An 18,306-nucleotide genomic window follows, 5' to 3' on the forward strand; every position below is an offset into this window, starting at 1 on the left:
TCCCTCAACCTCTTTCTCCTTTCAATCTTGGCGCCACACTTCAATCTCTCGCTTATCTTAATTTCAGTTCCTTTCCTTTTCTGGTAGAGACAAGTGAGACGCGTTTTATCTGTGGACCCAAAACTCCAGCACTGGTCACAGACTTGGGAAGACAGTCTTCCCGTTGTGTTTAATCACGTGGGGACGCTTGCCGGATTATTCACCCACATTTCAGAGTGTCTGACCATGCGGGAACGCCTGCCTTGGTCCTTCACCCTTAGCGGCAAGTACTGCTTTTCTGGGGGGCAAGAACCCCCCAACCCCTTCTCTCTGTGTCTGTACCCCTTCTCTGGTTTTCTGTGGGGCAAGAACCCCCCCAACCCCTTTTCTCCATGTCTCTACCCTGTCTCCACATTTCTGGGGAGCAAGAACCTCCTGACCCCTTTCCTGCTTTTCTGCAGCGCAGGAACCCCCAACCTCTTATCTCCACATCCAGACCCCTTTCCCGCATTTCTGGAGGGCAAGAACCCCCCGACCCCAACCCCTTATCTGTGCATCCCGGCCCCTTTCCCGCTTTTCTGGAGGGCAAGAACCCCCCGACCCCTTATCTCTGTACCCTGACTCCTTTCCCGCTTTTCTGGAGGGCAAGAACCCCCCAACCCCTTCTCTCCATGCCTCTACTCTCTCTTGTCTCTGGTCTTGCCTCCTTCACTATGGGCAACCTTCCACCCTCCATTCCTCCTCCTTCTCCCTTAGCCTGTGTTCTCAAAACTTAAAACCTCTTCAACTCACACCTGACATAAAACCTAAATGCCTTATTTTCTTCTGCAGCACCGCTTGGCCCCAATACAAACTTGACAATGGCTCTAAATGACCAGAAAACAGCACTTTTGATTTCTCCATCCTACAAGACCTAAATAATTTTTGTTGAAAAATGGACAAATGGTCTGAGGTGCCTTACATCCAGGCATTTCCATACTTTGTTCCCTCCGTAGTCTCTGTTCCCAATGTGATTTCTCCCAAATCCTCCTTCTTTCCCTCCCGCCTGTCCCCTCGGTCCCAACCCCAACCATCGCTGAGTCTTTCCAGTCTTCCTTTTCTACAGACCCATCTGACCTCTCCCCTCCTCCCCAGGCTGCTAGTCACCAGGCCAAGCTAAATCCCAATTTTTCCTCAGCCTCCGCTCCTCCATCCTATAATCTTTCTATCACCTCCCCTCTTCACACCTGGTCCGGCTTATAGTTTAGTTCCACAGTTAGCTCTTCCCTACCTGCCCAACAATTTCCTCTTAGAGAAGTGGCTGGAGCTGAAGGCATAGTTAGAGTACATATACCTTTTTCTCTATCAGACCTCTCTCAGATCAGTCAGAATTTAGGCTCTTTCTCATCAGACCCCACTAAATATATACAGGAATTCCAATAGCTAACTCTGTGCTACAATTTAACCTGGAGTGACTTAAATGTCATCCTGACTTCAACCCTCTCCCCAGATGAATGGGAAAGAGTTTTTTCTTTAGTCCAATCTCACGCTGATAACTGCCAGCTTCACTAGCCAGACCTCCGGGAAGGCATTAGAGCAGTTCTCCGAGAGGATTCCCCAGGAAGGCGTTAGAGCGGTTCTCCGAGAGGATCCCCAATGGAACTATCAGGCAGATTCCCCAGGTATAGCTAGGCGAGATTACATGATTTCCTGCCTAGTTGAAGGGCTTAAAAAGGCAGCTTACAAAGCTGTTAATTATGACAAGCTTAAAGAAACTACCCAAGGTAAAGATGAAAACCCAGCCCAGTTCATGGCCCGCTTAGCAGCAACCCTTAGACACTTTACCGCCCTAGACCCAGAAGGGCCAGAAGGCCGCCTTATTCTTAATATGCATTTTATCATCCAATCCACTCCTGACATTAGGAAAAAACTTCAAAAATTAGAATCTGGCCCTCAAACCCCACAACAGGAATTAATCAACCTCGCCTTCAAGGTGTACAATAACAGAGAGGAGGCAGCCAGATGGCAACACATTTCTGAGTTACAATTATTTGCCTCTGCTATGACAAAACCCAGCCACACCTCCAGCATACAAGAACTTCAAAATGCCTAAGCCACAGCAGTGAAGCATTCCTACAAGACTTCCTCCATCAGGATCTTGCTTCAAGTGCCAGAAATCTGGTCACTGGGCCAAGGAATGCCCGCAGCCTAGGATTCCTCCCAAGCCATGTCCCATCTGTGCAGAGACCCGTGGGAAATCAGACTGCCCCGCTCACCTGGCAGCCACTCTTAGAGCCCCTAAGGCTCTAGCCCAAGGCTCTCTGACTGACCCCTTCCCAGATCTGCTTGGCTTAGCAGCTGAAGATTGACTCTGCCTGATTGCCTCAGAAGCCCCCTGGACCATCATGGACTCTGAGCTTCGGCTAACTCTCACAGTGGAGGGTAAGTCCATCCCCGTTTAATCGATATGGGGGCTACCCACTCCACATTACCTTCTTTTCAAGGGCCTGTTTCCCTTGCCCCAAAAACTGTTGTGGGTATTGATGGCCAAGCTTCAAAACCCCTTAAAACTCCCCCACTCTGGTGCCAACTTGGACAACATTCTTTTATGCACTCTTGTTTAGTTATCCCCACCTGCCCAGTTCCCTTATTAGGCCGAGATATTTTAACCAAATTATCTGCTTCACTGACTATTCCTGGACTACAGCCACATCTCATTGCCGCCCTTCTCCCCAACCCAAAGCCTCCTTTGCGTCTTCCTCTCGTATCCCCCAACCTTAACTCACAAATGTGGGACATCTCTACTCCCTCCCTGGCAACCAATCACATGCCCATTACCATCCCATTAAAACCTAATCACCCTTACCCCGCTCAACAACAATATCCCATCCCACAGCTCGCTTTAAAAGGATTGAAACCTGTTATCACTCACCTGCTACAGCATGGGCTTCTAAAACCTATGAACTCTCCTTACAATTCCCCCATTTTACCTGTCCAAAAACCGGACAACTCTTACAGATTGGTTCAGGATCTGCGCCTTATCAACCAAATCGTTTTGCCTGTCCACCCTGTGGTGCCAAACCCGTACACTCTTTTGTCCTCAATACCTTCCTCCACAACTCACTATTCAATTCTTGATCTTAAAGATGCTTTTTTTTCACTATTCCCCGGCACCCCTCATCCCAGCCTCTCTTTGCTTTCACCTGGACTAACTCTGACACCCATCATCCCAGCAGCTTACCTGGGCTGTGCTGCCGCAGGGTTTCAGGGACAGCCCTCATTACTTCAGCCAAGCTCTTTCTCATGATTTACTTTCTTTCCACCCCTCTGCTTCTCACCTTATTCAATATATTGATAGCCTTCTTCTTTGTAGCCTCTCCTTTGAATCTTCTCAACAAGACACCCTTCTGCTCCTTCAGCATTTATTCTCCAAAGCATATCGGGTATCCCCCTCCAAAGCTCAAATTTCTTCTCCATCTGTTACCTACCTCAGCATAATTCTTCATAAAAACACATGTGCTCTCCCTGCCAGTCGTGTCTGACTGATCTCTCAAACCCCAACACCTTCTACAAAACAACAACTCCTTTCCTTCCTAGGCATGGTTGGATACTTTCGACTTTGAATACCTGGTTTTGCCATCCTAACAAAACCATTATATAAACTCACAAAAGGAAACCTAGCTGACCCCATAGATCCTAAATCCTTTCCCCACTCCTCTTTCCATTCCTTGAAGACAGCTTTAGAGACTGCCCCCACCCTAGCGCTCCCTGACTCATCCCAACCCTTTTCATTACACACAGCCGAAGTGCAGGGCTGTGCAGTCGGAATTCTTACACAAGGACTGAGATTGCGTCCTGTAGCCTTTTTGTCCAAACAACTTGAGCTTACTGTTTTAGGTTGGCCATCATGTCTCTGTGCAGCAGCTGCTGCTGCCCTAATACTTTTAGAGGCCCTCAAAATCACAAACTATGCTCAACTCACTCTCTACAGCTCTCATAACTTCCAAAATCTATTTTCTTTTTCACACCTGATGCATATACTTCCTGCTTCCTGGCTCTTTCAGCTATACTCACTCTTTGTTTAGTCTCCCACAATTACCATTGTTCCTGGACTGTACTTCAATCCGGCCTCCCACATTATTCTGGATACCACACCTGACCCTCATGACTGCATCTCTCAGATCCACCTGACATTCACCCCATTTCCCCACATTTCCTTCTTCCCTGTTCCTCACCCTGATCACACTTGGTTTATTGATGGCAGTTCCACCAGGCCTAATCGCCACTCACCAGCAAAGGCAGGCTATGCAATAGTATCTTCCACATCTATCACTGAGGCTACCGCTCTGCCCCCACTCCACTACCTCTCAGCAAGCTGAACTAGTTGCCTTAACTTGGGCCCTCACTCTTGCAAAAGGACTACGCGTCAATATTTATACTGACTCTAAATATGCCTTCCATATTCTGCACCACCATGTGGTTATATGGGCTGAAAGAGGTTTCCTCACTACACAAGGGTCCTCCATCATTAATGCCTGTTTAATAAAAACTCTGCTCAAGGTCGCTTTACTTTCAAAGGAAGCTAGAGTCATTCACTGCAAGGCGCATCAAAAGGCATCAGATCCCATTGCTCTAGGCAACGCTTATGCTGATAAGGTGGCTAGACGAGCAGCTAGCATTCCAACTTCTGTCCCTCATGGTCAGTTTTTCTCTTTCACATCGGTCACTCCCACCTACTCCCCCGCTGAAACTTCCACCTATCAATCTGTTCCCACACAAGGCAAATGGTTTTTAGACCAAGGAAAATACCTCCTTCCAGCCTCACAGGCCCATTCTATTCTGTCGTCATTTCATAACCTCTTCCATGTAGGTTACAAGCCGCTAGCCTGTCTCTTAGAACCTCTCATTTCCTTTCCATCATGGAAATCTGTCCTCAAGGAAATCACTTTTCAGTGTTCCATCTGCTATTCTACTGCCCCTCAGAGATTGTTCAGGCCCCCTCCCTTTCCTATGCATCAAGCTCAGGGATTTGCCCCTGCCTAGGACTGGCAAATTGACTTGACTCACATGCCCTGAGTCAGAAAACTAAAATACCTCTTAGTCTGGGTAGACACTTTCACTGGATGGGTAGAGGCCTTTCCCACAGGGTCTGAGAAGGCCACCAAAGTCATTTCTTTCCTTCTGTCAGACATAATTCCTCGATATGGCCTTCCCACCTCTATACAGTCTGATAATGACCAGCCTTTACTAGTCAAATCACCCAAGCAGTTTCTCAGGCTCTTGGTATTCAGTGGAATCTTCATATCCCTTACTATCCCCAACCTTCATGAAAGGTAGAAGGGACTAATGATCTTTTAAAGACACACCTCACCAAACTCAGCCTCCAACTTAAAAAGGATTGGACAGTACTTTTACCTCTTGCCCTTCTCAGAATTAGAGCCTGTCCTTGAGATGCTACAGGGTACAGTCCATTTGAACTTTTATATGGATGCACTTTCTTGCTTGGCCTCAACCTCATCCCAGACACCAGTCCTCTAGGCGACTGTCTTCCAGTCGTCCAGAAGGCTAGACAGGAAATTCATCAGTCTGCTAATTGTCTCTTGCCTACTCCAGATTCCCAGCCATATGAAGACACCCTAGCTGGATGATCAGTTCTTCTTAAGAATCTGACCCCTCAAACTCTACAACCTCAGTGGACTGGACCCTACTTAGTCATCTATAGTACCCCAACTGCCATCCGCCTGCAGGATCCTCCCCACTGGGTTCACTGTTCCAGAATAAAGCTGTGCCCATTGGACAGCCAGCCTAATCCCTCCTCTCCCTCCTGGAAGTTGCAAGTACTCTCCCCTACTTCCCTTAAACTCACTCGTATTTCTGAAGAACGAAGAACAGTAATGACCCTTATGAGCCTAATACATCCCTTCATTCTATTAGGTCTGTTCGTCCTTACCCTACTTTTTGCAACAGGGCTTTACGAAGTCACCCCCACTACTTGGACTGAGACGCAAAAACTAGTCATCCCTACTATCTTCTGTCTAGTCATACTCCTATTCTCCGTTCTCAACTACTTATAAATGCCCTACTCTTGTTTACACTGCCAGTTTACACTGTTTCTTCAAACTGTCACAGCTGATATCTCCTGGTGCTATCTCCAAACTGCCACTCTTAGCTCCCTCTTAGAGTGGATAGATGATCTTTGCTGGCAGAGGACCCTCCAATACCTTCACCCTGATAAAGTTCTATTCTTTACTTTTATACTCACTCTTATTCTCATTCCCATTCTTATGCCACCCTCTACCTCTCCCCAGCTATCTCCACCACACTATCAACCTTGCCCATTCTCTCCTAGTCGTTTCTAATCCCTCCTTAGTGAACAACTGCTGGCTTTGCATTTCCCTTTCTTCCAGGGCCTACACAGCTGTCCCCGCCTTACATGCAGACTGGGCAACATCCCCTGTCTCCTTATACCTCCAAACTTCCTTTAGCAGCCCTCACCTTTACCCTCCTGAGGAACTCCTTTACTTTCTAGACAGGTCCAGCGAGACGTCCCCAGACATTTCACATCAGCAAGCTGCCACCCTCCTCCACCCTTACTAAAAAAACCTTTCTCCTTACATTAACTCTACTCCCCCTATATGTGGACCTCTCACAACACAAACTACCATTCCTGTGGCCGCTCCTTTATGTATCTCTCGGTAAAGACTCACTGGAATTCCCCTAGGTAACCTTTCACCTTCTCGATGTTCCTTTACTCTCCATCTCCAAAGCCCAAGTACGCACATTACTGAAACAATTGGAGCCTTCCAGCTCCATGTTACAGACAAGTCCTCTATCAGTACTGGCAAACTGAAAAACATTAGCAGTAATTATTGCTTAGGAAGACACACAACCTGTATTTCACTCCATCCTTGGCTACCTTCCCCTTGCTCGTCAGACTCTCCTCATAGGCCCTCTTCTTGTTTGCTTATATCCAGCCCCGAAAATAACAGTGAAAGGTTGCTCATGGATACTCAACGTTTTCTCACACACCATGAAAATTGAACTTCCCCCTCTACACAGTTACCTCATCAGTCCCCATTACAACCTCTGACGGCTGCCTCCCTAGCTGAATCCCTAGGAGTCTGGCTACAAGACACCTTTTTCAGCACTCCCTCTCATCTTTTCACTTTGCATCTCCAGTTTTGCCTCGCACAAGGTCTCTTCTTCCTCTGTGGATCCTCTACCTACATGTGTCTGCCTGGTAATTAGACAGGCACATGCACAGTAGTTTTCCTTACTCCCAAAATTCAGTTTGCAAATGGGACTGAAGAGCTCCCTGTTCTCCTCATGGCACCGACATGACAAAAAAGGGTTATTCCACTAATTCCCTTGTTTGTCGGTTTAGGACTTTCTGCCTCCACTATTGCTCTCGGTACTGGAATAGCAGGCATTTCAACCTTTGTCACGACCTTCTGTAGCCTCTCTAATGATTTCTCTGCTAGCGTCACAGACATATCACAAACTTTTTTAGTCCTCCAGGACCAAGTTGACTCTTTAGTTGCAGTTGTCCTCCAAAACCGCCGAGGCCTTGACTTACTCACTGCTAAAAAGGAGGATTCTGTATATTCTTAAATGAACAGTGTTGTATTTACCTGAATCAATCTGGCCTGGTGTATGACAACATAAAAAAACTCAAGGATAGAGCCCAAAAACTTGCTAACCAAGCAAGTAATTTTGCCGAACCCCCTTGGGCACTCTCTAATTGGATGTCCTGGATTCTCCCAATTCTTAGTCCTTTAATACCTATTTTTCTCCTTCTTTCATTAGGACCTTGTATCTTCCGTTTAGTTTCTCAATTCATCCAAAATCGTATCCAGGCCATCTGCAATCATTCTATATGACAATTGTTTCTTCTAACAACCCCACAGTATCACCCCTGACCACAAAATCTTCCTTCAGCTTAATCTCTCCCACTCTAGGTTCCCATGCCACCCCTAATCCTGCTCAAAGCAGCCCTGAGAAACATTGCCCATTATCTCTCCGTACCACCCTCCAAAAATTTTTGCCACCCCAACACTTCAACATTATTTTGTTTTATTTTTCTTATTAATATTAGAAGACAGGAATGTCAGGCCTCTGAGCCAAAGCTAAGCCATTATATCCCCTGTGACCTGTATGTATACACCCAGATGACCTGAAGCAACTGAAGAATCATAAAAGAAGTGAAAATGGCCTGTTCCTGCCCTAACTGATGACATTCCACCATAAAAGAAGTGAAAATGACCGGTCCTTGCCTTAACTGATGACATCTCACCACAAAAGAAGTGAAAATGGCCGGTTCTTGCCTTAATTGATGACATTACCTTGTGAAATTCCTTTTCCTGGCTCATCCTGGCTCAAAAAAGCTCCCCCACTGAGCACCTTGTGACCCCCACTCCTCCCCACCAGAGAAAACCCCCCTTTGACTGTAATTTTCCTTTACCTACCCAAATCCTATAAAACGGCCTCACCCCATCTCCCTTCGCTGACACTCTTTTTGAACTCAACCCACCTGCACCCAGGTGATTAAAAAACTTTATTGCTCACACAAAGCCTGTTTGGAATCTCTTCACACGGACATGCATGGCAGTAACCAGTAGTGCTATACCAGCCACAGTGGGCTTTATAAAGAAATTGATAGCCACTATAGGTTCTTGTACAAGTTTTTTTTTTTTTTTTTTTGAGATGGACTCTCACTCTGTTGCCAGGCTGCAGTGCAGTGGTGTGATCTCAGCTCACTGCAACCTCCGCCTCCCTGGTTCAAGTGATTCTTCTGCCTCAGCCTCCTGAGTAGCTGGGACTACAGGCGCATGCCACCCTGCCCAGCTAATTTTTGTATTTTTAGTAGAGGTGGGGTTTCACCATGTAGGCCAGGATGATCTTGATCTCTTGACCTCATGATCCGCCCTCCTCAGCCTCCCAAAGTGTTGGGATTACAGGCGTGAGCCACCACGCCTGGCCTGTACAAGTTTTTATCCACAACCTGTTTCTCTTCTCCTTTCTCCCAGGGCAGTCCCATTTCACATCCATAATTTCTAGTACCACCTATATAATCAGGGCAACAAAGGATGTATCTCTAACCTAGACTTCTCCTTCAGGTGACAATCCTGGATATCTGACTATTTTCTGGACAACTCTTGGATGATCTGAAACTGAATGATTCATTCCACAAATAGTTGTGAGTATCTAGTATGTGCCAAACACTGTTGTTTTCTTGTCCCTCACCCCCACTCCCCTCGTGTTCGTGGGGATGTAGCAGTGAAAAATAAAACCAAACAACAGATTAAAACTCCTGCCTTGACAGAATTTGTATTCTAGTGGAGGAGTCATACAAACAAGAAAAGTGAGTACATTATGTGTGTTAGATAATTATAATAGCTAAGGCAAAATAAAGCAGGAAAGAAGGCTAGGTACTGGGGCATGGGAGACCTAGCAATTTTCAGAGAAGGCTTCATTGAGAAGGTGACGTTTGAGTAAAGACATGAAGGAGGTGAAGAATGAAAATTGATACTAATTGGCACAGCATTCCAGGTCAAGGAAGCAGCCAATTCCTAGTTCTAAGGCAGGAAGCCATGTTGGGGATGGGAGTAAGAGTGAGTGGAGCAGAGGAGCATTCGGAGATGGAAGTCAGAGGCCAGGCCGTGCGCCTTGTTGTAGGTCAGTGAAAGGACTTTAAGTTTTACTCTAGGGTTAAAAGTCCCTAAAGGGTTTTGAGTAGAAGTTTGACATAGTTTGATTAAAAACATTTGTTTTTTCTAGTTGCTTGGTTGAGAATAGAATGAAGTGGGGCAAAGGCAGAAGCAGAGATACCAGATAGGAAGCTGCTCCCAATGAGGCTGGTGAGAGAGTGGCTTAGATCTGGTGTAGGTGTGGTGCTCGGGCCTGAGAGGTGCGGTCAGTCAGTGCCGAGGCCATGTCCGGGGGGCAGACTGCCTTGCTTTTGGTGGAGCTTGGTTCTGGATCTGGGCCAAAAGTGGTGGGAAGATCCCAGCTCAATTTTGAAGGTAGAACAGATTGGACATGATGTGGTACATGAGAGAAATGCATAAGAGATGAACCTAAGGTTTCTGATTAAATGTTGGACATTGTGCAGAAAAAAATCAAATAGAGGCTCTGGCAAAAAAAAAAAAAAAAAAAAAAAAAAAAAAAAAAAATTGCATAGAGACTGTGGCTGATGTTGTCTTTTTCCAGAAAGGATTAATTTTATTCTGGCAAGCAATTAGAGTAGGAACAGATGCCTTTTTTTTTTTTTTTTTTTTAGGTGGAGTTTTGGTCTTGTTGCCCAGGCTGGAGTACAATGGTGCCATCTTGGCTCACTGTGGCCTCCACCTCCCGGGTTCAAGCAATTCTCCTGTCTCAGCCTCCCAAGTAGCTGGGATTACAGGTGTGCACCACCATGCCTGGCCAATTTTGTATTTTTTTAGTAGAGACTGGGTTTCACCATGTTGATCAGGCTGGTCTCGAACTTCTGACCTCAAATGATCCACCTGCGTCAGCTTCCCAAAGTGCTGAGATTTCAGGCATGAGCACCTGTGCTCAGCCTCAGATGACCTTTAGTCAGGGATTCAGACTTTGTGAGGGCTGATCATTTTCTGGTTTGGTCTTATCCCGGAGCTAGGCCTTTCTGTTCTTTCTCAACATGAGCATCTGCGATATTTAACAGGTCCCCATCTTTGGGTGACCTTGAACTCCAATTTTTGTAACCCCAGCTCTGTGAGACTGTTGAAACATACACTTAGCATTGTAACTATTTAGCAACTGTTTGGTTTCTTGATTTCTGGTGCCCTTACAGCTTAGAATTCAGCAAATACCTCAAAGATAAAAGCCAAACAAAATGTCAGACTGGCTTCTTTATGATCCTTCTTTCTTTGAGATCTTGTCCCTTCAAGTCCTGTCAGCAGTTTTCAACTCCAATAAAAAACTCCAGCAGTTTTTTAACTCCCCATATCTGAAAGGTCCCTGATACCTCCAGGTCACTGCTTTCTGCTCGACATAATGCCCTGCACAAAACTCAGCAAATGCCCTAATAAGAAAAAGCAGTGGAGAAGTTCTGTATCACTTTTTGCATCTCTCTTCTTCCTGGGATCCCAGGCTCTCATGTCTTGACCATCTTGGTTGCTCTCCAGTGGCTTCAAACAGCCTGTGTAGTTTTTGTTATGTGTGCTTTTTAAAATGTTCAGCTTTTATGCTTATTCCCATGAGAGGACTGGTTTAATTTAAGCTTTTCGATTGTAGCTAGAGGCCATGATAAGGTTGTTGACTAGAGTACCTAGAAGAATGGAGTTGCCGTTTAGTGATACAGGGAACACTGGGGAGGAGCCATTATTGGAGTGAGCATTAGCAGCTTGGTCTGGGGCACATCAAGCTTGGAAGGCATGTTAGTCATCCAAGTGGAGAGGTTGAGTAGACAGTTGGACATGGGAGTCTAGAGTTTCAGGAGATGGGTCTGGGTTAGAGAAGTGGATTTTTGAATCAACAGCCATGAGACTTGATAAGATTACCAAGGGAGTGTAGAGAGATAAGGCCTTGAGTATTCTAATATTTAGAGTTTGGAAAGATGAGGAATAATCAGCAAAGGAGACTGTAAAAGAGGGCCAAAGAAATGGTAGAAAATGCAGAAAGCCTGGTCACCTAGGAGTTAAGTAATGAAAGTGTTTCAAGGAGAAAGGAGTAATCAGTTATGTCTAATGCTATACATGTGCTAAGCAAGATAAGAACACTGGATCTAGCAACATAGAAGTCACTGGTAATCTGAAAAAAGGCAACCTTCATGAAGTTATAGAAGAGAAAGTTCAGTTATAATGGATCCTGAAACGAGTGGCAGAAGAGCAATTTATGACTCAAGGAAAGAAGAAAGAAATGGGCTGGTAGTTAAAGGGAAATTGAGTCAAGAAAAGGTTCAGAACTATTTTGTAATGGTAGAATTGACTGTATGTATATATGTTTCTAGAAGTGATTCAGGAGAGAGGGTGGAATGGATGGTGTGGGATGGAGGGAAGAATTGGTGGAATGATGTTGGCAAAAATGAATAAGTTCTTGTGTGTAAGTTGAGGGATTGGCCTTACCTAGAAACATGGACAATTCATCCCTAGTAAGAAGAGAAAAGGTAGATCTATGACCACAGACGTAGTCAGATAATCGTTTTAAAATTCTTTAATCAATAGGTGTTTCTGATTAGCAGGCACTATACTAAGCACTTTACATACCTGATTTCATTTAGTTATTATAACAATCCCAGTCTAACAATGAGGTAGATTCTGATATTATTCCCATTTAATTTGCAAGGAACTTAAATTTAGAGAAGTTGAAATAACTTACCAAAGTCATATAGCAAGCAAGTGACAGGACCAAGACTTAAGACCTTGACTGCTGGACTCTAGAACTTACACAAGAAAGCATCAGCTTATGAGGTTCATTGTCCTTCCACTCCCAGATCCCCCATTTCTTGCCCCTTTTGCTTGTTCCACCTCCCCTCATTCTCCATATCCCAATAATCACCAAGTCCTGTCCATTTTACTTCCTCAGTGTTTCTTGCTTCTGGATCCTCTTTTTTGTATCCTTCCTATTCCCACCAGCCCTTGACTTCATCATTCTGACCCCATGTAGTCTAAATTAAATCGTCTATGGAACCAAACGATAATCTAAGAGAAAGGCATCCTTGACCATGCTTGCTCCATAACCCACCGCCTAATAAGTTCAAGTTTCTTAAACTATGCTATAAGCCTGCCACTACCTGGTTACTGCATATTTTTCTGATTTCACATCTCACTGATTTCAGTCTTGCACTTTTTTCTCAGCAGAGCTGAATGTGTGCCGTCCCACTGCACAAACTATCATGTTTCCACGCTGTGTTTGTGCTTTATGATTTTTCCTTGACTCTTTTCCTGGATTTTTCTTCTACTCCTCTTTTAAACCTCAGCTCCTGTTGTTTTCTCCAGGAAGGCATTTCTTTTTTTTTGAGACAGAGTTTCACTGCTTGTCACCCAGGCTGGAGTGCAATGGTGCTATCTCAGCTCACTGCAACCTCCGCCTCCCGGGTTCAAGCAATTCTCCTGTCTCAGCCTCCCAAGTAGCTGGGATTACGGGCATGTGCCAACACACCTGGCTAATTTTGTATTTTTAGTAGAGACAGGATTTCTCCATGTTGGTCAGGCTGATCTTGAACTCCTGACCTCAGGTAATCCACCCTCCTTGGCCTCCCAAAGTGCTGGGATTACAGGTGTGAGCCACAGCGCCCAGCCAGGAAGGCATTTCTGATGCCTCTAACTTGGGTTCATATAGTCTGCAGCCACGCCATCTTTTACTTGTGTTGCGGGAAGTCAGGGACCCCGAACAGAGGGACCGGCTGAAGCCTCGGCAGAAGAACATAAATTGTGAAGATTTCATGGACATTTATTAGTTCCCCAAATTAATACTTTTATAATTTCTTACACCTGTCTTTACTGTAATCTCTGAACATAAATTGTGAAGATTTCATGGAGACTTATCACTTCCCCAATGAATATCCTTGTGATTTCCTATGCCTGTCTTTACTTTAATCTCTTAATCCCGTCATCTTCTTTGTAAGCTGAGGAGGATGAATGTCGCCTCAGGACCCTGTGATTGTGTCAACTGCACATATTGTTTGTAGAGCATCTGTGTTTGAACAATATGAAATCTGGGCATCTTAAAAAAGAACAGGATAACAGCGATATTCAAGGGAACAACAGAGGTAACTTTGAACTGGCTGCCGGTGTGCCGGACGGAACAGAGCTATATTTCTCCTCTTTCGTAAGCAAAGAGGAGAAATATTGCTGAATTCTTTTTCTCAGCAAGGAACATCCCTGAGAAAGAGAATGCGCCCTGAAGGTAGGCCTATAGACGGCCCCTTTTTAAGGTGTCCCGTCTTTTATGGTCTAAGCTGAAGGGATGAAATAAGCCCCGGTCTCCTATAGCACTCCCAGGCTTATCAGGTGGAGGAAAATTCCCACCTAATAAATTGTGGTCAGACAGGTTATCTGCTCTCAAACCCTGTTTCCTGTTAAGATGTTATCAATGACAATGCATTAGCAATTTTAATTTCTCATCATCTGGTGGTCCTGTGATCTCACCCTGCCTCCATTTGGTTTGTGATATTTTATTACCTTGTGAAGTATGTGATCTCTGTGACCCACACCCTATTCGTGCACTCCCTCCCCTTTTGAAAATCACTAATAAAAACTTGCTGGTTTTACAGCTCGGGGAACATCACGGATCCTGCCGACATGAGATGTCTCCCCCGGACACCCAGCTTTAAATTTCTCTCTCTTGTGCTCTTTCCCTTTATTTCTCAACCCAGCCGAGACACTTAGGAAATAGGAAAGAACCCATGTTAAACATCGGGAGCGCGTTCTCCTGATATACTTGCACATGGCTTTTATAATGATTTGCTAACATGTTTGCTTCTACTAGGCCATGAGTTCCTTGAGGGTAGGGATCATGTTCTGTTTGTATTTGTAGTCCTACCATATTACTTAATGTTTGGTTAGAATAGTTTTTTGAATGAGTGAATAGCAGGGGTATACAATTGATCCAAGAAAAGAAGCAGCAGCATATTTTCCATTTAAGTGTGCAAAAAGTGAGTGAAAGGCTATGGTTTCAGAAATGTTTTTAAGTATAGGTAAATGTATTAGTCTGTTATCACATTGCTATAAAGAAATACCTGAGGTTGGGTAACTTATAAAGAAAAGCTGTTTAATTGGCTTATGGTTCTACAGGCCGTATAGGAAGTATGGTGGCATCTGTTTCTGGAGAGGCCTCAGGAATCTCCCAGTCATAGTGGAAGGCAAAGGAGAAGTGAGGTGTCTTACATGGCGGGAGCAGGAGCAAGAGGGAGAAGGGGAGATGCTCCATGCCTTTGAACAATCAGATCTTGGCCGGGTGCAGTGGCTCACGCCTGTAATCTCAGCACTTTGGGAGGCCGAGGAGGGAAGATCCTTTGAGGTCAGGAGTTCAAAACCAGCCTGGCCAACACGGTGAAATCCTGTCTCTACTAAAATACAAAAATTAGCTGGGCATGGTGGCACGTGCCTGTAATCCCAGGTACTCGGGAGGCTGAGGCAGGAGAATCACTTGAACCTGGGAGGCAGAGTTTGCAGTGAACTGAGATCACGCCGCTGCACTCCAGCCTGGGTGACGGAGTGAGGCTCTGCTTCAAAGAAAACAAAACAAAACAAAATAAAAAACCCCAGATCTCGCAAGAACTCATTCACTATCCTGAGAACAGTATCAAATATATGGCACTAAACCATTCATGAAAAACACCTCCATGATCCAGTCACCTCCCACCAGGCCCACATCCAACATAGGTAATTACACTTTGGCATGAGATTTGGGTGGGGACACAGATCCAAACCGTATCAGTAAGAGAATGCAAGGGAGACCTTACGATAGTTCATTATTCAACAGACACTAAGCACCTTCCTTGTACTGAGCAGTATTGTAAGAGCTTGGGATAGACAAAGCTTTTGTCCTACTGTAGGGAAGTAGATAATAGGCAAATAAACCAAACAAGAAAAAGAAGAAAATTTCATGGAACGACAAAAACTGGTGAAAACAAAACAAAAACTTTGTGGTCGTGGTGGGGGGCATGAGTGGCTGCCTTCAGTTAAGTAGCAGAAAAGCCTGAGAAGGTAACATCTAACTAGAGACCTTGTGACAAAAGAAGCAGTGAACCACATGAAGTTCTGGGGGAGCTGCCCAGGCAGAGGGCGGTGGCTAGTGCACTGTTCCTAAGGAAGGAACAAGCTTGTATGTTTAAGGAGCGAAAGGAAGACCAGCGTGGCTAGAACATGGAACGCCAGGGAAGAGTGGTAAGACGTGAGCTTTTAGAGCATTTTGAGGAAGCTGGGGACAAATTGGAGGGCTTTGTAGAATGGAGGAGGAGTTGGGATTATGGGGCTTTTGGGTTTTAAGAAAGGGTATCATCTGAGTTATGTTTTAAAAAGATCACTGATTTCTATGTAAAGAATGGATTGTAAGAGGTGAAGAGTAAGATACTAGTTAGGAAGGTGCTGAGTAGATTGAGAGACTCTGGCTTGAATTAGGGTGGTAGTAGGAAAAATGGAGAGAAGAGGTGCATTTGGGAGCTTTCAGAGAATGAACGAAGTCCCTTTATTCCTCTACTCCTCACTGCCACTTACTAATAGTAAGTAGTGGAGGATTACAGAACGACTGTTAAGGTTATGGCTTTACTGAACTGACAGGATGATCATGTTATTTACTGTGATGCAGTCAGTTGTTGGAAAGAGTAGGAAACCAAGAGTTTTGTTTTGGACAGATGCTATTGGACATCCAAATACATATGTCACATTGGCAGGTTAGAGATGTGAGTCTGAAGTTCAGTGGAACTAGAGATATAAATTTGGTACTCATGAGCACTTAGACGGCTTTACAACATTTTAAAGGAGAAGGGAAACTGATTTTGTCAAATCCAAGGGTTTCAGGAACAGTGTGTTCAACCTGGTCAAATATCACTGAGAAGCTGAGAAAGATGAGACTTGAGAAGTAATCATTGGGTTTGCCAACCTGGAAGTCATCTGTGAACTTGAAGTCACACAGATTCTGTGAAGAGGAGGGGGCTGAAGCCCATGTAGAGTTATTGAGGAGAGAATCTAGTTACAGAGGTAGAGTTGCAACCCTAGATTATTCTTTCCAAAGTTTTGCTCTTGTCTTAACTTCTTAGTGAAGTGCATGAAGCCTTTGGACATCTCTGAAAATGGGTAGCAGTAGAACATGAATTAATAAGCTTTTGCCACAAGGTGTCACTAATTCTTCATTAGCTTCTAGTAATCGAAATAATTGCAGCCGTGGTATCCCTTGATTAGGGAAATATTATTTTTAAAAATCACATTTACAAAGTAGGCCAACTTAGCCCAGTGTGGTGGCTTATGCCTGTAATCCCAGCACTTTGGGAGGCTGAGGCAGGTGGATCACCTGAGGTCAGGAGTTCAAGACCAGCCTGGCCAACATGGTGAAACCCCATCTCTACAAAAATACAAAAATTAGCCAGGCATGGTGGGCGGCACCTGTAATCCCAGCTATTCAGGAGGCTGAGGCAATAGAATTCCTTGAACCCGGGTGGCAGAGGTTGCAGTGAGCCGAGATTGTGCCATTGCACTCTAGCCTGGGGGACAGAGAGAAAGAGACCCCGTCTCAAAACAAAAACAAAACCGAAACAAAGTAGGCCAACTAGAAGGCAGTTATTTACATGGTAGAAAGGTTTCCTTTCAAAAGATGGTCTCTGGTATGTTTAACAAATGTGCATAGCCATCAAGGGGTGCATGGAGCACTGGGATAGCAATCAGAAGACCAGAGTTCTGGGTGTAGAGTATTGGATTTGGAGTCAGAAGCTTTGAGTTCATCTCCTGTTTTGTTCTCACTAGCTGTGTGACCTTATGCAAAATTTAAATTATTCTTTGTCTTATTTTGTTGTTGTTATTTTAAAACCGTAGATAGTAAATGCTGTTCTAGCCATCTCAAGCAATTATTTTTGCATACCAAAAGAGATAATGTGTGTAACAATTTAGAAAATTGTGAAGTACTATGTAAATATAAGATTTAAAAAATTTTATAAAAATTATTTATACCAAACTTTACAGCAATATAGGTATTATGTAAAGCAGTTGTATTAGTGAGAAATCCCGGTTGCATAAGGGAGAAATCCAATTTGAATTTGCTTGGCAAAAGGGCATGTTTTGAAGTTTATGGGGTGGTTTCTGTGCCTTCAGGAATAGCAGCATTGTGGGTGGGCTTTAGGCGTTGCTGTAGGCAGAGATTGGAATGAGGGCAGCATGTGTACCCTTCATTCCCCTTTGCTTCTATCTGATGCCTTTATTCTCTTTGGCTCAAACTTACTTTCTCTACCTTGTGGGGAACATTTTGGTATTACGATTGTAGGGCACCTGCATGACAACATCCTATAGCTTGAGAAGGTGAGAAGCTGGGGCTGGAGAAGTAGACGTAGGATTACCTTGATTTTGATGAAGCGAGTATGAATTTTGAATTTATGAAAGCCATTGTCAGTTAGTGCTAACCTTCCAGTTTTGAAGAATAAAACTCACATGCTCTGAAACAGTTTAATATCCTTGAGTCTGCATGTCTTTGTCCACCTTTCTTTCCCTTCCCTTCCCTTCTCTCTTTCTTTTTCCCTTCCCCTCCCTTCTCCTTCCCTTCCCTTCTTCCCTTCCCTTCTCCTCCCCTTCCCCTTCCCCTCCCCCTCCCCTCTCCTCCTGTCCCCCCTTCCCCTCCCGTCTCCTCCCCTCCCTCCTTCCCCTTCCTCTCCCCTCCCCTCCCCTTCCCCTCTCCCTCCCC

Source organism: Piliocolobus tephrosceles, chromosome 5 (assembly GCF_002776525.5).
Source record: "Piliocolobus tephrosceles isolate RC106 chromosome 5, ASM277652v3, whole genome shotgun sequence".
Taxonomy (NCBI): domain Eukaryota; kingdom Metazoa; phylum Chordata; class Mammalia; order Primates; family Cercopithecidae; genus Piliocolobus; species Piliocolobus tephrosceles.